The following is a 6,177-nucleotide window of genomic DNA, read 5'->3' on the forward strand; positions in this document are numbered from 1 at the left end:
ACATGGCAGCCGCAGAGCAATGACCAGACCAAGGAGGTCCTTGTGCCGTGGTTGCGTGGCAGCTCCTGCTGGCCTTGGCGCGGGGGCGCGGGGACCGGGTTTGCACCTGACTCTCTTGTGGCACCGGCGAGCGTCCATGCCACTGGTGCGTGGGGAGAGGCAGCTTGGAGCGGCTGAGCGAGCGCCCTGGGGCTGAGCTGGGAACAGCCGCCAGGACTCTGCGCTGGTCGGGAATCCGGCTGCTATCTGAACCGGGGTTATGCCCCTCTTCTTTCTTTACCAGAGTGTTTAGGTGCAATTTGATCCTTCCTGTCGGCTCTCCTTCAACTGCACAGGTTGTAGATTGACCTAAGGCTGGTCACATTGTCGTACAACTGTCCCTAGCTCTGGGGAGCCTCGGAGGGGGACTCTTAGGAACTGCCATGCTGCAAAGAAGGCATCAGTCAGAAATACGTCAGCCCATGATTCCTTAGGTGTAGGTATCTGATACGATGCACATATAAGTCTCTCTCCACTAACCAGCCCCTCTGTTATTCAAAAAGCACTTGCGTTTGTGCGTCACATTCAGATATTTTGGTTTTCACTGTGTAGAGTCTGTGCTTGAAGTTTGAATGCAGGTTTCATGAACGTGCTGTCCTCTGTACTATCTGGTGGGTTGGACTCTGCATATTTGTAGTTAGTGTGTGTTTTTTGGAGGGTTTTTGCTTTGCATTCCTGTAATGGAAATAAACATCCAGGCTTGTACTTTTCAGGCGGCATGGATTGGCACTGTGGTCAAACCACGTGAGTGGCTTTGTGGTGCATGGAGTCAGGGGCATTGTGCAGTGATGGTGGGAGGCTGCAGTGGCTTGTTCAGGAGTCCCTGGAGCCCACACTTCTTGTCAGATGAGCCCTAAGGCTGAGAGAGGCAGAGTGGAGCACAGCTGCCGATGGATACATATAGAAGAGTGGCCCCAGGGGGCTGGCAGTCCCAGGATGCACTGCTCCTTATTGATCTGTGTTCACAGATCTCAGTGTGTTACTATACTTGGGGACCTGCTGTTCCTAGCAGTCCTTTCCCTCATGGGTGAAGGCAAAGGTGATCATGATTTATTTTATCCTTTGCGTTTGAGGTGTGACCTTTTGTAAATGGTAACAAAAATCTGTAGGGCCAGTAAATCCTGAGATGTGTGGCACACTAACTACACTGACAGTCTGTTGGGATGCTTCCTTCACAGCCATGTCATGAGATTCATGGGCATAATTGATGGCTTTGAGCTTGATCCTGTCCTGTCCAAGCCAGTAGGAATTTTCCCATTGAATACAATGGCAGCAGGATCAATCCTGTTTTGGAGTATTAAGGAGTCAGTAGTCAGGTGGCATGTTGGGTGAGGTGAATCATATCACTTCACCCCTGCTGGAAGCATTACCCTGCCTGTTACTGAATCTGTAAGTTTGCCGGGTTTCTGTCTTGCTCATTGCCTTTCTTAATACAAGGCTAGTGGACTGCTGGGGAGGGATGTCCCCGTGCCTCACCTGTCCATGAGGCACACTAGGGAGCATAGTTGTATTGCACCCCTGTGACTACTCAGGCCAGTCTTGGGCTTGTGTGCAGCATTGCTGAATGAGTGGGGCTGTCCTCACTTGCCACAGCTGAGGATTTGATGCTTCTTTTGAAGCATGTGGTTATTTTAAGCTAGGCTGGAACCAAATGACTATTTCTCCCATCTTTCCTCTCCATCCAGTCACATTCCCATCCCTAGTTAGGCTTCTGGTAGTAGCCTCTGCCGTGAATGAAGAGAGTGGTCTGATTGGAGCCCAGCTGGCTTCTGGGCCTGGCATTGTATGGGTTGAAGGGTAGTTGGAGGAGATCCTGAGAGTTGTCTTTCTGAGCTGGCTATATTGGGCAGTAGCAGTCATTAATAGTTGAGTGATTGGACCCCATGCTTCTGCCTAAGAAGTGCAAGGATGATGTAGCCTGGATTAAGCAACCCCTGCTTGTAATGTAATTGGGGCAGGTGAATTGGTGTTATCCTCCCAGGCTTTCCTTCCTTGGCCCTTCTCTTCAGAGCAGGGTGAACTGTCATCCCCGTTCCCTTGCCTGACTGACATGGCCTGCATGTGGCCATAGGGCATAGATTCTGTGAGCCTCCTGCTCAAGCATGTGTGCCTCCTCCAGCCCAGGGTGACAGTGGTCTAGAGGGGCGCAGCAGGCCACCGCCGTATTTAGACCTGTATGGCTCCTGTTACTATTTTAAGTGCCATTGCTTGTCAAGTGTTCAGTGATCACTGTCTGAGAAGCAAGGGGAGGAAGAAGTACTACAGGCAGTGCTAGAGAGGCATGTAACTCTTGCCTCCCCAATTTACTGCCACATGTTTGAGGCTGTGGTGTTAGCAGATGGGGAATGCCAGGTGTCAGTGGTTCTTAGATTCCCAAGTTGTTCCTGCATTTGAAAGATGGTGAGTGGCTTAAGTGTCACTCCACCAGGCCTCCAAAGAAAAGCAGCTCCAGTTCTGTTTGGTGCGGGAGAAGGGGAAAGGAGCTAACAGGGGAATCTGATCCAGAAGAGTGTGTCACCACAGCAAGAGGGACCTACCCTCTCCCCTGCATTTACATTGCACAGCATTTAATGCATTTCTATTGATGTAATTAGGAGGACATGGAGTTCACTGTTTAGCTTAGGGGCAAACATGCTTTTGACTTTATCTCATCAAATATAATGGAGGAGACCAGAACTGCTACAATGGGGCCACGTTGCCCATGTTCTCTTCAGGGGTTTCTTATTGCACGGTATGAGGGATATTGGATGGGAAAAATATTGTCTGACTTATTTTGGGTCTGTAGGATGCTATTTGTAGAGTGCTCGAAATTATCACTTTTTACTTGAGAAACCCAAAAAGGAATTTTGGGCCTTTCTACTGCCACAGCAAAGAGCACTGGCATTTTGGACTCCCTCCCATCTTGATGGATCCCTAAGCTTTCTGCTGATTTATATGAACTGTAACATGCATACATAAATACAAATAGCTTTGCCTACCTCTGAAAAGCAGCCGCTTCTTTGGTAACACGGAACTCCTCTTGAATGGTGTACGGCAAAATGCTTGGAGGGGAAGTGGATGACACTGGCAAAAGTTCCAAGGTGGGATTCAACTGTGACACCAGCATTAATGATTCTGTCCTTACTGCTGTGGGATCTGGAAGGGTCACAAAGAGTCAGGAGCTCTGAAAAGCAATGCCCCCCAACACTTCCTAGATGAAGAGCCAGCTCCTTAATCAAAAGTGCCACTTCCTGCAACTCCTACATTTTTCTTGCTTCATCTCAGCATGAACAGAGCCCAGACCAGGGGCGGGCAGTTATCTTGGGTGGAGGGTGGCTTACTGAGTTTTGGCAAGCCATCCAGGGCTGCATGATAGGCAGCCAGGGGCAGATTAATATTAATTTTCTAAATTTTTTAGGGGCCCCGCAGGCCGGATAGAATGGTCTGGCAGGCTGCATCCGGCCCCCAGGCCACATTTTGCCCACCCCTGGCCCAGACCCATGCAAATCACTGCAGACCTTACCGCCTCCTTTTCAACCACATTCCTCTGACCTCTGCAATCTGTTCATTCCCATCAAGAGGGAGTTTACAAGGAAGCTAAATCTTTAACTGCTTTGCCGGGTGACTTCCTCACTCCCTAATGGTTGTGTAGTACTGTTCAAATATGAAGCCCTATATAAGTGCCAAGCATTATTCAACTGGAGGCAGTGGATTTCCTTATAGTGGCAGACGTGCCATGCTATTCACAGCTCTGCCTGCTCACTCCATTCTCTTGGGGAAGGGGGGTGGGGGGGTGGAGAACTGAACTGGACAAGGATCTGGGTCTCAGACTTGTCCATATGAATCACCTGTCTATGCATCAGACCAGAACTGAGAGGCAGAGTAAGGGTGGTGATGTGACATAGGCATGTGCAGTCCCCTGGAACAGGAGTGCATTGCAGAGGATTAATTTTTAAGGTTCCGAGGTGTTGAATAGCGTCCCCTTCTAGGTGTGTGTGTGTGTGTGTGTGTGTGCATGTGCATGCACACTTTACCAAGGATGCCAAAGGGTCTCCTCGCTTGACCAAAGTTATAAGTTATTAGTTAGACATTAAAAGATGTCCTCTTGTTCTGATCATCAAAGCTGTTTGTCTTGGGACTGAACTGGAGTTTGAATGTCTGGATGGCTTTTAACAGATATGTATTAGCTCTACCAGGTCTTTTTGGGTGAGACTCACTACTCTGTGCTGCACAGAGGGTCGAGTCAGCAGTGGGCTCTTCTGGACCTGGTTGCAGTCCTATGTGCCCCTGAAAAGCAGGTGGAAAATATCTCTGCACTGGCACTGGTTGTTGCCTTGTTGTCCCTTGTCCCCACTGTAATTAACAGCATGATCTGCAAGGCAGATGCAGAATCAGACCCTTTGTTTTAGCTGTAAAATTTTGACTCTCTAACCCCTTCATTCCACTACTGTCACTCTTGCAAGATTCCCAAGGAGACTGGAAGTCTGTCATGTTGTGCTTAAGTGCTCAACCACTCCATGAACCCTGAGCTGCAGCAATCCTAGTACTTTTGTGACACCACAGCTACCTTGAAATGTAGGTTAAAAGAGTTACGCAATTATAAATGAGGATCCTTCACTCCCTCATCGTGGGCTATAAATTCTCTTGTGCAGTCTCATCCCAATGGAGACTTTTTTCTGAGGAGGAGGCTGAGGAGAGGGACAGTGATACAAGGGCAGGTTTCATTAAAATCAGTCTGGCTGCTTTGCAGAGATAAGGAAATGGAAAAAAAACAACTTTTTTTTCCCCCACGAAAGCTGGTTTTGTGGGAGGGTAACCAAGTCCAACTTTCAAACTTCAAACCTTGGGGAGTTTTGCTGGTGACAAGCATTTGACATGTTCTGAGAAACCTGCATTCAGAATTTGCCAGTAGATGCAGTTGCAAAGACGTCCTGCTGGCCAGCCAGGGTAATTAACCTGTGTTGCTGTATTTGAACACGCTGGCAGTGTGTCCCTTCAGACATCCCTGCATTCACATACAGGTCTCTCGAGAGGGCCTGCCCTGCTGCTAATCATAGGAAGCTGTCCAGAATCCTTATCATTCAGATCCTGCTGAGTTTGCTAGGTGTTGTATTACCTGATTACGATCAAGGCTTTCACCAGAACCATAAACAGCAGCCTTTGGCAGAGTGAGGAGCAACAGAGATGATAACAGCGGCTGTCTGGCTGTCCTCTGCAACAGAGAGTCAGAGTTGTCCTGTAATGCCTAACTGCAGCGGAGAGGCTCCTGTCTCCAAGCAGGTTCAAACTCTCTCCCATTGTCAAGCTGATGCTGTAATAAACCCAAAGGCTTCTGGGAATTGTAGTTCCAGTGAATCTGGAAGCCTGACAGGTGATTTAGGCATGGGATTTATTATCTTTGGGGCTGAGGTGCCCATTTGTGTGAGATCTCAACAACTGTTTGTGCACGTATTAACACCCCCTCCGTTCGCTGATCCTGTGCTGCTGTCAGCTGGTGCTCCTTCTAACAAACTGGGACTGCAATACAAGAAAGTGTTGTACAAGCTGGTGCATTCAGGGGCCATCTACTACAGCCCTGGGGCCAGATGCCCAGCTGGCCTATGCGACTCACAGACTCCGGCAGCGCTATGAGGACCTTGCAGTAGAAATAACCTGGCCTGCGATGTAGAAACCAAGACTGAAAATTCTGGCCTGAGGCTTGGAATTCTTTTTTTGTGGCTGTTCCCCAGTGTCACCCTTTATGGTGGATGGGAGGAAAAGGAAGACAAGGGAAGACCTATTCTGCCACCTGTGGCTCCTTGGCCCAGTGTGGATGCTACCACCTCCTTCTCCACCCCATCCAGTGGTGTTTTGTTTTTCTTTTTGGTGCTTCCCTCTCCTGCTCTGTGTACAGAAGGTTCTCAGCTGCTGCGGGTGGAAAGGACACGTGACTCTGGATTGCCTGAGCTCTTGTGTCTGAGCTGTGGCTGCAGGAGCACAGGAAAGAACCTGGGGCCATTGTGGGCTGATGCTTTGAACTTCACAGTCTTATGCACCAGAGCAGCTGTTCAAGCAGCTACATCAGAGGCTCCCACAAGAGCAGAGAAGGAAAGACAGGAGCTCAGTGTTGCTTTGCCCGTAGCTCCCTGAGTAAAATGGCTTTTCCCAGTTTAGGGAGTG

General features: G+C 49.1%; 1 long non-coding RNA gene across 2 annotated transcripts in view; it reads right to left on the reverse strand.

Moving 5' to 3' along the window:
* LOC112547962 overlaps window positions 1-6,177 on the reverse strand; it is an 18,753-nt gene that overhangs the window by 4,682 nt on the left and 7,894 nt on the right. For both annotated transcript variants that reach the window (XR_003091750.1, XR_003091749.1), the window contains one exon: window positions 3,018-3,174. This is a non-coding gene — a long non-coding RNA (uncharacterized LOC112547962). The remainder of the gene's footprint in view (window positions 1-3,017; window positions 3,175-6,177) is intronic.

The sequence above is a fragment of the Alligator sinensis genome, unplaced genomic scaffold (genome assembly GCF_000455745.1).
Source record: "Alligator sinensis unplaced genomic scaffold, ASM45574v1 scaffold449_2, whole genome shotgun sequence".
Lineage (NCBI taxonomy): Eukaryota > Metazoa > Chordata > Crocodylia > Alligatoridae > Alligator > Alligator sinensis.